Source organism: Arachis hypogaea, chromosome 17 (genome assembly GCF_003086295.3).
Source record: "Arachis hypogaea cultivar Tifrunner chromosome 17, arahy.Tifrunner.gnm2.J5K5, whole genome shotgun sequence".
NCBI classification, from domain to species: Eukaryota; Viridiplantae; Streptophyta; class Magnoliopsida; order Fabales; family Fabaceae; genus Arachis; species Arachis hypogaea.
In genome coordinates, this window is record NC_092052.1 from 110,708,986 (window position 1) to 110,723,975 (window position 14,990).

The 14,990-nt window shown below is 36.3% G+C and overlaps 1 pseudogene; it reads left to right on the plus strand.

The window, feature by feature from the left end:
* Positions 1 to 3,713: 3,713 nt before the first annotated feature.
* On the plus strand, positions 3,714 to 14,771 carry LOC112763656 (flavin-containing monooxygenase FMO GS-OX-like 4; annotated as a pseudogene).
* Positions 14,772 to 14,990: the final 219 nt, after the last annotated feature.

The window sequence follows — 14,990 nt, forward strand, 5'->3', positions numbered from 1 at the left end:
CCATGGGTTAGTACTTTCTTGTCTCAACACCAATGTTTAAATCTTCTTTGTAGATTAGTTGTTGCATTTACATATTTGTTTGATTTTTTCATATTTTACCACTTGGTTAAAGTAATACTTTCTTTTTCAAGAAACCTTTTAGAGCATTTCACTAATTTGAAAAAAAAAAATTTACACTTGTTTGAAGAAATATTATTTTGGAACATGGTTTAGAGCTCGAACACACAAAACCAGTGAGATTTTTGAGCCTATTTAATTGGTTGCATTTTATCAACCAATATTTTATTTTTGGTGTGTGTTATTCTCTGTAAAATTGTGATCTTTGTCTTGCTTAATTCTATATTTCCATGGTTTGATGTATGTATGCACTTATATGATTGAGGCCTTTGTTTCACTGAGCTTGCATACCCATATGGCCTTACCTTTCATTATCCTTTGCAAACCAATTTGAGCCTATTTTACCCCTTTGTTCTTTACTTTAGCACATCATTAACTCTAAGCAGAAAACAATATTGTCCTTAATTTGAATCCTTGGTTAGCTTAGACTAGTGAGAGTGCTCATGAATTAAGTGTGGGGAAAAGTGGGTTTGGAAATATTTTGTTTAAGAATTGGGTGTTATATATCTTTATGAGAATGTGAAAGAAATGTTTAGGACATTTTCATGCATTCAATAATTTAATCATATGCATTGAGAAGAAGAAGAAAAAGAGAAAAAGAAAAGAAAAAGAGCAATTAAGCAAAAAAGGGACAAAATGCCCCAAAGTAAGTGAAAGCAATGCATATGTACGGTACTTAGAATTAGAATGCATGCAATAATGTGGAAAACATGGTTGATGGATAGTTAGAATTTGTATTGTGATTACATGGATTGTCTAAAGTTAGGTGGAAAGTTTAGGTTAATTAAGGATTCAGATTTTAGTCCACTTGGCCAAATACAATCCTACCTTGACCCTAACCCCATTACAACCCTTAAAAGACCTCTTGATATATGTATCTGTGCATTAAAATTATGTTGATTGTTAGATGAAGAGCAAGCCTTAGAAAGCAAGGTTAGTAGAAAATTGAGAGAATCGAACCTTAAACACTTGAGTGACTAGAGTGTATACACTACCAGTAAGGGTTCGATGCTCAATTCCTTGTTCCCTGCTTTCGTAAGCTATTTTCTTCTTGTAAGTCTATTTGTACTTCATTTTCATGATTTGAATTAGTGAAATCCAGTTCATATTTATTCTTGGAGAACTTATTTACTCTTAACCAAGTAAGTAAAAGCATTTAGCATGTAGTTGTGTTTCATAGGTTGCATTTCATACATTCTATCATTCCTCTTCATCTTTATAGCTTCTCTTGAGCTTAGCATGAGGACATGCTAATATTTAAGTGTGGGGAGGTTGATAAACCACTATTTTATGGTTTATCTTGTGCTCAATTGAGTGGATTTTATCAACTCTTTACCCACTTATTCATACTATTTGCATGGTTTTACATTTGCCTTCCTAATTATGTGCTTTGATTGAAAACATGCTTCTTTGATCTTATATTTGCTTATTATTAATCCTCTCTTATTACCATTAGATGCCTTGATATGTGTGTTAAGTATTTTCAGATATTATAAGGCCGGAATGGCTTGGAGGATGGGAAGAAAGTATGCAAAAGTGGAAGGAATGCAAGAAGTTGGAGAAATTGCTAAGCTGTCCAGCCTGACCTCTCTGCACTCAAACAGCTATAACTTTAGCTACAGAGGTCCAAATAACGCGGTTTTAGTTGCGTTGGAAAGCTAACGTCCGGGGCTTCGATTTGATATATAATATGATATAGTTTCCCTGAAGCTAGACGACGCGACCACGTGATCCATGCGGCCGCATCGCAGTGACGAAAAAACAGCGTGGCAAAATTCGAAACCAGCGAATTTTGGACTGTTTTTGACCCAGTTTGCGGCCCAGAAAACACAGATTAGAGGCTATAAAGTGAGGGAATGCATCCATTCATAGGAAGGCTCTCATATTCACAATTTTAGGAGTAGATGTAGTTTTTAGAGAGAGAGGTTCTCTCCTCTCTCTTAGGATTAGGATTTAGGATTTCTCTTAGTTTTAGGAGTGACTCTCAATCCCAGGTTCTTTATTTTTATTTATTTTCTCAATTTAATTTATGAACATCTATGCCAGATTTAATTTCTTTTGTTAATGCAATTCGAGGTATTTTCAGATTTAAGATTGCTTTGCTTATATTGATGCTTTTAATTTAATTTAGATATTTTTCTCCCTTTTGGCTTTGGTCAAGTGATTGGTAGTACTTGGGTTATCAAACTCAGCAAGTGATTGAAATTGGCAGATTTTGCTTTAGCTAGGATTGCTCTAACACTAGTCTCTCCACAAGAATTGACTAGGACTTGAGAATCAAGCTAATCAGTCCACTTAACCTTCCTTTGTTTAATAAAGGCTGACCAAGTGGGATTATAACCCAATTCTCTTCACACTTGATAAGGATAACTAGGATAGAAATTCCAGTTCTCATACTTACCAAGAGTTTAGTTTACAGTTATTTATTTATTTTTATTGCTTTGAAAATATACCTGTGCCCATTGCCCAAACTCCAAATTTCCCCAATTTACAAACTCATAACCAATAATAAGAACATACCTCCCTGCAATTCCTTGAGAAGACGACCCGATGTTTGAATACTAGATTATCAATTTTAAAAAGGGGTTTGTTACTTGTGACAACCAAAACGTTTGTACGAAGGGATTTTTGTCGGTTTAGAGACTATATCTACAACGCGACTGTTTTTATGACATTCTTTACTGACAAAAATCCTAACGTCAGAATCACAAAAACCAAACTTATTCAAAGCAGAGAAAATTATTATAGGCAATCCCAAGCACCCACCTTAAATCCAGTATCACCGGGATTAAAATAGAACTTTTCCTGGTAACCTATGTGGGGATTATTTAATGAGTTAGGACAATTGTACACATACTATATTCTGCATAAATAACTTAACACTCGATACTTGGTCCATCTGGAATATGGGATTTTCTATAAGGGCAGTGCTATAGTGATGAAAGGAAAAATTTTTCTGCTGAAGCAACGTGGAAAAGTTGGTTGGTGGACATGTGTTAAGTTTTTCTCAACTCTGAAAGCGTGCAGAAATAGCAGACTATAACAGGTAAGACAGATTAATGAGATAAGTATTATGTTGTGTTAATTGTTGTGATTAAATATTTGGGCTATTTTTATGTCAAGCCAATAAGATTTTTTGCAGCTGGGTTATGTATCCAACATAAATGGATTGGGATACTGTCTGAACCCGTCTCTGGGCTTACTCCCAATCTAATAATAATAATAATAATAATAATAATAATAATAATCATCATCATCATCATCATCATCATCATCATCATCATCATCATCATCATCATCGAATTAAACTAAGCCTTACTTGTAGACAAGAATTCAGGTTCTTAGAATTCGGATACGAACATGGAACATAACACGACATAAAACATTTAGATACATGAATTTTAAAATTGTATAAGATACGAAGACACACACACATATATATATAATATAAAATTTTTTTAATTGATTTTAGTTTCCTATTTTAATTATAGAGAGTATTTAAAATATTTTTTATTTTAGTAAATAGTAATATACGCTATTTCTAAATTTATTTCAAGAATACATGTTAAGAATAAAGTTTGACACATTGACACGTGATGATATTTAGGTGTATCCAAATGTATTCAAATAATTTTTTTTATTTTTTATTAAGACACAGTTAGACACATACTACCACATATATTTCAATTTTTTAAATTTAATCTTCTCATTTTTTAAAGTAGTACGTTAATTTAACTTGATTAATTAAAATTACTTATTTTAATATTTATTCAGCAATCTTAATTTTTAATATTTTCAAAATAAAAAAATCTGAAATTTAAAATTATTTATTTTCAAAGATTTAATGATTTCAAATTCTAAAATTTGACATTTAAAAAAAATTAAAATTTAAAATTATCTATTTTCAAATCTTTAATGATGTCAAATTTTAAAATTTATTCTGCTAGGTTTGTTTATTTAAATTTTATAATTTTTTACTAATAAGACTAAATAAATAATCCTTAAACTTTAGGAGTATGTTTGTTTAATAAAAATTACTTGTTTTTAAAATTTATTCTACAATGTTAATTATTAATACTTTTAAATTTTTTTTTTTCAAATTTTTAATAATTTCAAATTTTAAATTCATTTTGTTACCTTTGTTTATTTTAAATTTTCTAATTTTACACTAATAATACTATTAGGTTTATATTTTAGTTTAAAAAATTACAAACTAAGATCAACTTTAAAAAATTCTAAACAAACATTAGTTGAATAAAAATTGTAAGATCTTCCATTAACTAAACACTATCTAATTTATTGTATTTTTAAATTACAATATCAATTTTTTTAGAGTATTTATTTTCAAATTATTTAATTTATACTAAATTTTTGTCTATTTTAAATTAATATTCATTAATTTAAAATTTATAAACTAATTTTTTAAAAAACTAAATACACATAGTCACTGAATCAATATTTTCCTCCAAAAAAGATGACACAGCTAAGGCTGGACATCCAAGACTTTAAATAAGAGGATGATGAATCCCTTTATAACGCCTGGGAGAGGTACAGAGGGATGCTAAGGAAATGCCCCTCTGAAATATTTTCAGAGTGGGTGCAATTAGACATCTTCTACTACGGGCTTACAGAAAAAGCTTAGATATCTCTAGACCACTCCGCTGGTGGATCTATATACATGAGAAAGACTATTGAAGAGGCTCAGGAGCTTATTGATACAGTTGCTAGAAATCATCATCTGTATATAAGTAGTGAGTCCTCCATAAAAGAAGAAGCTAAGGTAGTATCAACTGACTTTAGTCCTCAGGAACAAGTTGCTAAACTCAATCAGCAACTATCTTCTATAACAAGGCAGTTAGCAGAATTTAAGGAGATGCTACAAGAAACCAAAATTGCTAACAAGGATATGGAATCACAAATGAATCAGACAAAATAGCAGTTATCAAAATAGATAACAGAGGAGTGCCAAGCAGTTCAATTAAGAAGTGGAAAAACATTAAATATCTCAACTCAAAGTAGCAGAAAGCCTAGAAAGGAACAGCTACCAGAGGATGAGCAACCTGCTACCCAAAATCCCTCTGAAGACAGTAAGAGCCCAGAGAGGAATAAGTCTGGCATTCAAACGCCAGAAAAGGGTGAAAAACTGGCGTTAAATGCCCAATCCATGTCCAGTTCTGGCGTTCAAACGCCAGAAAAGGGTAGGAATCTGGCGTTAAATGCCTAATCCATGTCCAATCTTGGCGTTCAAATGCCAATGAGGGACCAGACACCTGCAAGTGCTGATAATAACTCCCTCAAGAAGGCTTCTCAACCTGCCTCTGTAGGAAATAAACCTACAGCAACTAAGGTTGAAGAATATAAAGCCAAAATGCCTTATCCTCAGAAACTCCGCCAAGCGAAACAGGATAAACAATTTGCCCGCTTTGCAGACTATCTCAGGACTCTTGAAATAAAGATTCCGTTTGCAGAGGCACTTGAGCAAATACCCTCTTATGCTAAGTTCATGAAAGAGATCTTAAGTCATAAGAAGGATTGGAGAGAAACAGAAAAAGTTTTTCTCACTGAAGAATGCAGTGCAGTCATTCTAACAAGCTTACCAGAAAAGCTTAAGGATCCTGGAAGCTTTATGATACCATGCACATTAGAGGGTACTTGTACCAAGACAGCTCTATGTGACTTTGGGGCAAGTATCAATCTAATCCCTACATCCACTATCAGAAAGCTTGGTTGACTGAAGAGGTCAAACCAACTCGGATATGTCTTCAACTTGCTGATGGCTCCATCAAATATCCATCAGGCATAATTGAGGATATGATTGTCAAGGTTGGGCCATTTGCCTTTCCCATTGACTTTGTAGTGCTGGAAATGGAGGAGCACAAGAGTGCAACTCTCATTCTAGAAAGACCTTTCCTAGCAACTGGACGAACCATCATTGATGTCCAAAAAGGGGAAGTGACCTTGAGAGTCAATGAGGATGAGTTCAGGCTGAATGCTGTTGAGGCAATGAAGCATCCAAACACATCAAAAGACTGCATGAGTGTTGATATTATTGACTCCCTGGTAAAGGATATCAACATGGATGAGAGTCTCAAATCAGAGCTAGAAGACATCTTTAAAGATGTTCAGCCTGATCTGGGAGAATCAGAGGAAATAAAAGAACCTCTGAGAATTCCTCAGGAAGAGGAGAAACCCCCTAAACCCGAGCTCAAACCACTACCACCATCCCTGAAATATGCATTTCTGGGAGAAGGTGACACTTTTCCGGTGATCATAAGCTCTGCTTTAAATCCATAGGAAGAGAAAGCACTACTTCAAGTGCTAAGGACACACAAGACAACTCTTGGGTGGTCCATAAGTTATCTTAAGGGCATCAGCCCAGCAAGATACATGCACAATATCCTATTGGAGGACGATGTTAAGCCAGTGGTTCAACCACAGAGGCGGCTAAATCCAGCCATAAAGGAGGTGGCGTATGTGTATTGATTACAGAAGGCTCAAAACAGCCACCATGAAGGATCACTTTCCTTTACCATTCATAGACGAGATGCTAGAGAGACTAGCAGGTCATGAATATTACTGCTTTTTGGATGGCTATTCAGGTTACAACCAAATTGCAGTAGATCCTTAGGACCAAGAGAAAACAACATTCACATATCCTTCTGGAGTGTTTGCCTACAGAAGGATGCCTTTTGGTTTGTGCAATGCACCCGCAACCTTTCAGAGGTGCATGCTCTCTATCTTCTCTGATATGATTGAGAAATTTCTGGAAGTCTTCATGGATGACTTTTCAGTATTTGGAGACTCATTCAGCTCCTGCCTTGACCATTTAGCACTTGTTCTGAAAAGATGCCAAGAGACCAACCTAGTTTTAAACTGGAAAAAATGTCACTTTATGGTGACTGAAGAAATTTTCCTTGGGCATAAAATTTCAAACAAGGGAATAGAGGTGGATCAAGCTAAAGTGGAAGTAATTGAAAAATTACCACCACCTGCCAATGTCAAGGCAATCAGAAGCTTTCTGGGGCATGCAGGATTCTATAGGAGGTTTATAAAGGATTTTTCAAAAATTGCAAAACCTCCGAGTAATCTGCTAGCTGCTGACACGCCATTTGTGTTTGACACAGAGTGTCTGCAGGTGTTTGAAACTCTGAAAGCTAAGCTGGTCACAGCACCAGTTATTTCTACACCAGACTGGACATTACCATTCGAACTAATGTGTGATGCCAATGACCATGCTATTGGTGCAGTACTGGGATAGAGGCATAACAAGCTTTTGCATGTCATTTATTATGCTAGTCGTGTTTTAAATAACGCACAGAAAAATTACACAACCACAGAAAAAGAGCTGCTTGCAGTGGTTTATGCCATTGACAAGTTTAGATCATACTTAGTAGGATCAAAAGTGATTGTGTACACTGATCATGCTGCTCTTAAATATCTACTTACAAAGCAGGATTCAAAACCCAGGCTCATAATATGGGTGTTGCTTCTGCAAGAGTTTGATATAGAAATAAGAGACAGAAAAGGGACAGAGAACCAAGTGGCTGATCATCTGTCCCAGATAGAACCAGTAAAAGGGGCGTCCTCCTCCTCTATTGAGATCTTTGAAACCTTTTCGGATGAGCAATTATTTGCCATTCAGGAAACACCATGGTTTGCAGACATTGCAAACTATAAAGCTGTAAGATTCATACCCAAAGAGTACAACAGGCAGCAAATAAAGAAATTGATTTCTGATGCAAAGTACTACTTATGGGATAAACCATATCTCTTTAAGAGATGTGCAGACGGAATAATCCGTAGATGTGTGCCCAAGGAAGAGGCACAGAAGATCTTATGGCACTGCCATGGATCACAATATGGAGGCCATTTCGGAGGTGAGCGAACAGCCACCAAGGTTCTTCAATGTGGCTTCTACTAGCCTACTCTCTATAGAGACTCCCGAGAGTTTGTACGTAACTGTGATAGTTACCACAGAGCTGGTAATCTGCCTCATGGTTACGCCATGCCTCAACAAGGGATCTTGGAGATTGAGTTGTTTGATATATGGGGTATTGACTTCATGGGGCCTTTCCCACCATCATACTCAAACACGTATATTCTGGTGGCAGTAGACTATGTATCTAAATAGGTAGAGGTAATTGCAACACCCACTAATGATACTAAGATAGTGCTGAAGTTCCTCCAGAAACATATCTTCAGCAGGTTTGGTGTCCCTAGAGTACTAATCAGTGATGGAGGCACTCATTTCTGCAATAAACAGCTTTACTCTGCTATGGTTCGATATGGAATTAGCCACAAAGTAGCAACTCCATATTATCCACAGACAAATGGGCAAGCTGAAGTCTCTAATAGAGAACTAAAAATAATCCTGGAACGGATTGTAATTGCCCGTAGAAGGGATTGGGCAAAAAGCTTAGATGATGCTCTGTGGGCATACAGAACAGCATTCAAGACTCCTATAGGAACCTCTCTATTCCAGCTTGTGTATGGCAAGGCCTGTCATCTGCCCGTGGAACTGGAGCATAAGGCCTACTGGGCAACCAAATTCCTAAACCTGGATGCTAAGTTAGCTGGAGAAAAGAGATTACTCCAGTTAAATGAGCTAGAGGAATTCAGACTCAATGCTTTCGAAAATGCAAAAATTTACAAGGAGAAAGCAAAAAGATGGAATGATAAGAAACTGTCATCCAGAGTCTTTGAACCAGGACAGAAGGTTCTACTGTTTAACTCTAGGCTCAGATTGTTCCCCGGGAAACTGAAATCCCGGTGAAGGGGACCATATGTGATTACAAGTGTGTCACCATATGGCTATGTGGAGCTTCAAGACATTGATTCTAATAAGAAGTTCATTGTTAATGGACAGAGAGTCAAGCATTATCTTGAAGGCAATGTTGAGTAAGAATGCTCAAAGCTGAGACTAGATTAAAAGCTCAGTAAGGTCTAGCTAAAGACAATAAAGAAGCGCTTGCTGGAAGGCAACCCAACCATTAGCAAGGTTTATTTGTTATTCAAATAATAATTATATGAGTTTGATATAAATTATCTTCAAGATTAATTAACAATTGCAGGAGTTCACAAAGTTACAGAAGAATTCAGAGCATAAAGCAGAGAAAAGGAGCCCACTGGCACAAAAAATGCCAGTAAAGATACCTTTCTTGGCGTTAAACGCCAGAATGGGTACCATTCTGGGCGTTTAACACCAGAATTGCAGCATCCTAGGCGTTTAGAAAAACGCCCAGTGATAAAGGTTTTCTGGCGTTTAACGCCAGCCAGGGTACCTGGCTGGGAGTTAAACGCCCAAAAGAAGCAGCAAATGGGCGTTAAATGCCAGAATGGATGCCATTCTGGGCGTTTAACGCCAGGAATGTGGAGGGGAGGAAGTTTTGTTTCCAGCTCAATTTTTTTTTTCAAATTTTCATGATTCCATCCAAATTTCTTGCATAAACATGTTACAAATTATCATCTTTCAATTTCAATTTCAAAAAAATAAAACAAATAAAAATTAAATTTTTCTCTAATCCTAAAAATCTTTCTCAAATCTTCTTCAATTTCTTTTCAATTTTTTTTTCAAAACTCATCTATCTTTTTAATTTCTTCTCATATCTTTTCAACTCATCCTATTATCTTTTCAAATTCAGATTTATCTTTTTCAAATCCATCATATCTTTTCAATTTTAAAATTTCATCTTTTTCATATCATATTTATCTTTTACAAATCATATCTTCTATCATATCTTTTTCAAAATTTTCGAACCCACCCCCTCCCTTATAAATTTACACTCGGCCTCCCCCTCTCCTCCATAACTCGAATTTGACTCTCCTTCTATTCTTCTCCTTTCCTTTCTTTTGCTTGAGGACAAGCAAACCTCTAAGTTTAGTGTGTTTTTCGTGATCACTGAGCTAAGATTCACTAAGATCATGGCTCCTAAGGGAAAACAAACCACTTCAAGAGGCAAGAAAGAGAACACTCCAAAACCACTTTGGAATCAAGAGAGGTTCTTAACCAAAAAACAGGCAGACCATTACCACAAAATAATGGGTCTAAGGTCAGTGATCCCGAAAGTTAATTTTGATCTGAAAGAAGACGAATATCCGGAGATTCAAGAGCAGATTCGAAACAGGGGCTGGGAAATTCTAGCTAATCTTGAGACAAAGGTGGGTAGAAACATTGTTCAGGAATTCTACTTAAATCTGTGACAAACAGATAAGCAGAGAATGACTGGAACCGCCTTCTATACCTTTCGAACCATGGTCAGAGGGAAGATTATTTACTTCCACCTGGACAAAATAAGAGAGGTCTCCAAGCTTCCTCAACTACAAGATGATCCAGAATCCTTTAATAGAAGAATGGTGAGATTTGATAAGCGCTTGGACCAAGTTCTAGAGGACATATGCATCCCTAGAACCAAGTGGATAACCAACACAAAAGGTTTTCCGAATCAACTCAAGAGAGGAGATCTCAAACTACTTGCTAGGGGCAGGCTGGACTTCATTGGGCGTTCTATACTGCCCACTAGCAACCGCTCTGAAGTCACTGTCAAAAGAGCAGTGATGATCCACTGCATTATGCTGAGAAACGAAGTGGAGATTCATCATCTGATTTCTTGTGAGCTTTACATAATTGCAAACAAGAACTCCACTGACGCCAAATTGGCTTACCCAAGCTTAATCTCTCTGCTATGTAAAGATGCTGGGGTGAAGATGGGAGTGGATGAGTATATCTCAGTCGAGCACCCAATCACCAAAAAGTCAATGAAAGGACAACAAGTGCAAGATAACTCCATCAAAAGGAGGGGACAGGAGTTCCTCCCAAAAATCCCTCAGATTGACTACTGGACCCGCCTAGAAGTATCTGTCACCAAGCTGCAAGAAGCTATGGATCAACTGAAAGAAGAACAGCAAGTTCAAAATAGCATGCTCTGCAAACTGCTGAAGGAACAAGAAAATCAAGGGCGTGAGCTACAGGAGCTGAAGCACCAGAAGCTGTCTCTTGAAGGGCCAGACACCCCACAAATTGAAGGAGCATCCATCTCCCAAAATAAAGGTTGTTGAGCCCTATTCTTAACTCTGTGATAACTTTTGCTATTAGAGATCTACGTTAGGAGTCACATGAATAATAGTAATTAGTATTTTTATTTTTATTTTTTTTTTATCTCCAAGTAAGCTATAATTTATTTTTCTCATCATCATTAAACATGAATAAAATAGCAGATTTTTAGAATAAGGAGGCAGTTTTATTTTCGAGTTCTTAATAAGAAAAATTCAAATTATTTATATGTGATGGCAATACTTTTTGTCTTCTGAATGAATGCTTGAACAGTGCATAATTTTTTATAGTGAAGTTTATGAATGTTAAATCTGTTGGCTCTTGAAAGAATAATGAAAAAGAAGAAATGTTATTGATAATTTGAAAAATTATAAAATTGATTCTTGAAGCAAGAAAAGCAATGAATACAAAGCTTGCGAAAAAAAATGGCAAAAAATAAAAGAAAAAGAAAGAAAAAGAAAAAGTAAGCAGAAAAAGCCAATAGCCCTTTAAACCAAAAGGCAAGGGTAAAAAGGATCCAAGGCTTTGAGCATTAATGGATAGGAGGGCCTAAAGGAATAAAATCCTAGCCTAAGCGGCTAAACCAAGCTGTCCCTAACCATGTGCTTGTGGCGTGAAGGTGTCAAGTGAAAAACTTGAGACTGAGCGGTTAAAGTCATGGTCCAAAGCAAAAAGAGTGTGCTTAAGAACTCTGGACACCTCTAAATGGGGACTTTAGCAAAGCTAAGTCACAATCTGAAAAGGTTCACCCAGTTTTGTATCTGTGGCATTTATGTATCCGGTGGTAATACTGAAAAACAAAGTGCTTAGGGCCACGACCAAGACTCTTAAAGTAGCTGTGTTCAAGAATCAACAAACTAAACTAGGAGAATCAATAACACTATCAAAATTCTGAATTCCTATAGATGCCAATCATTCTGAACTTCAAAGGATAAATTGAGGTGCCAAAACTGTTCAGAAACAAAAAGCTACTAGTCCCGCTCATCTAATGAGAATTTGAGCTTCATATAAAATTCTGAGATGTTATTGCCTCTTGATTTTCTTTCTATCCTATTTTATTTATCTAGTTGCTTGAGGACAAGCAATAGTTTAAGTTTGGTGTTGTGATGAGCGGATGTTTTATACGCTTTTTGGGGGTATTTTCATATAGTTTTTAGTAGGATTAGCTACTTTTTAGTATATTTTTTATTAGTTTTTATGCAAAAGTAATATTTCTGGACTTTACTATGAGTTTGTGTATTTTTTTTGTGATTTCAGGTATTTTCTGGCTGAAATTGAGGGACCTGAGCAAAAATCTGATTCAGAGGCTGAAAAAGGACTGCAGATGCTGTTGGATTCTGACCTCCCTGCACTCGAAATGGATTTTCTGGAGTTATAGAAACCCAATTGGTGCGCTCTGAATTGCGTTGGAAAGTAGACATCTAGGGCTTTCCATCAATATATAATAGTCCATACTTTACCCAAGTTTTGACGACGCAAACTGGCATTTAAACGCCAACTTCCTGCCATATTCTGAAGTTAAACGCTAGAAACAAGTTACAAATCAGAGTTAAATGCCACAAACAGGCTGCAACCTAGAGTTTAACTCCAAGAGAAGCCTCTACATGTGTAAAGCTCAATGCTCAACCCAAGCACACATCAAGTGGGCCCCGGAAGTAGATTTCTGCACTATCTATCTTAGTTTACTCATTTTCTGTAAACCTAGATCACTAGTTTAGTATAAAAACTACTTTTAGAGACTTACTATGTACCTAATGACATTTCACATCTGAATTTTGTATCTTCTACATCATGAGTCTCTAAACTCCATGGTTGGGGGTGAGGAGCTCTGTCTCGATGGATTAATGCAATTACTACTATTTCTCATTCAATCACGCTTGTTTCTATTATAAGATATTCATTCGTACTTCAACATGATAAATGTGATGATCCGTAACACTCATCACCATTCTCAATCTATGAACACGTACCTGACAACCACTTCCATTCTACCTTAGATTGAATGTATATCTCTTGGGTCCCTGGTTCACGAGTTTGACTGCCTCTCCTGACAACAGAGCATTCAAATCCGTGAGATCAGAGTCTTCGTGGTATAAGCTAGAATCAATTGGCAGCATTCCTGAGATCTGAAAAGTCTAAACCTTGTCTGTGGTATTCCGAGTAGGATCCAGGAAGGGATGACTGTGACGAACTTCAAACTCATGAATGCTGGGCGCAGTGACAGTGTGCAAAAGGATCAATGGATCCTATTCCAACATTAGTGAGAACCGACAGATGATTAGCCATGTACATGGACCCTTTTCACTGAGAGGACGGCTGGTAGCCATTGACAACGGTGATCCACCAACATACAGCTTGCCATGGAAGGAGACCTGCGTGCGTGAAGAAGAAGACAGTAGGAAAGCAGAAATTCAGAAGACAGAGCATCTCCAAAACCTCAACCTGTTCTCCATTACTGCATAACAAGTATTATTTATTTTATGTTATTTACTCTTCATAAATCCAATCATTTTTATTACTAATTTCCTGACTAAGAGTTACAGAATAACCATAGCTTGCTTCAAGCCAACAATCTCCGTGGGATCGACCCTTACTCACGTAAGGTATTACTTGGACCACCCAGTGCACTTGCTGGTTAGTTGTGAGGAATTGCAAAAGTGTGATTGTGATTTTGTACACCAATAGTGTTCATCAAGATGGTCGTGTGGTTTTCAAAGATGGAGACAGAGTTGGTGCGAAAATCATAGCACATTGAACAGGGTATTTTCAGCATTCTCCATTTAGTTTTATTCAAGACCATGCAATTGGAGAAGAGAACTGAATAAATGTTGATGATTGATGACCATTTTTGTTCGTTTAGCAGGTACAAGTATGATTTCCCATTCCTTGAAACAAATGGGGAAGTGTAGATGACAACTTTGTAAGAACATTGTACAAGCATGTTTTTCCACCAGCATTGACCCCATGGCTTTCATTTGTTGGGTTACCTTGGAAGGTTGTTCCCTTCCCTATGTTCAAACTGCAGACCAAATAGATAGCAGGAGCTTTGTCAAATCACCTTGCACTTCCTTCCAAAGAAGAAATGACTCAAGATCCTGAGACCTGAAGCATTCTACTCTTCACTTGAAGCTTCTGGCACTTCTAAGTGTTACACTGATAATTTGGCCAGTTACCAAGTGGTTCCTAAAGTTGAAACTTAAAAGCAATTAATATTTTTTAGCTTGTCTAAAATCATATACTCCCTTCCCCAATTCATAGTAACAGTTGTCTTTTTATTTTCTATTGCATTTATAATTCAATGGACTCGTAACCAATTCTATTTTAATGATAATGATTAAATACATCAAAACGAAAATAGTGAACCGGAAAGAATATATATCAGCATATATTGTGTATTTGGGATTATATATGGTAATGACAGTGGGAATACGATAGCTGGATTGCTAATCAGTGTAGGATTCGTGGTGTTGAAGAATAGAGGATGGAAATGTACAAGTTTGCATCTAAGAACAAGAGGCTGCGACCTGAGTCATACCGTGACGAATGGGATGACAATGAATTGGTTCTAGAAGCTCAACAAGATTTTTCTAAGTATTTGAACTGATATTGTGACAAGTCAACTGAGAAGTCTCAAGCTGAGCTGTATTGCCATCTGCTCTGATCTCAATGCCAGAGTTATACAATTACAACAAAGTTGAGTGAATTAGCACATGAAAGTAATAAGTTCGTCATACACGAAAAAATAAATAGTTGTTTCATTACACTAATAAAATTTATGATGTTCAGATTACTTGTTTCTATAAATGTTTTCTTTTCAGTTGAT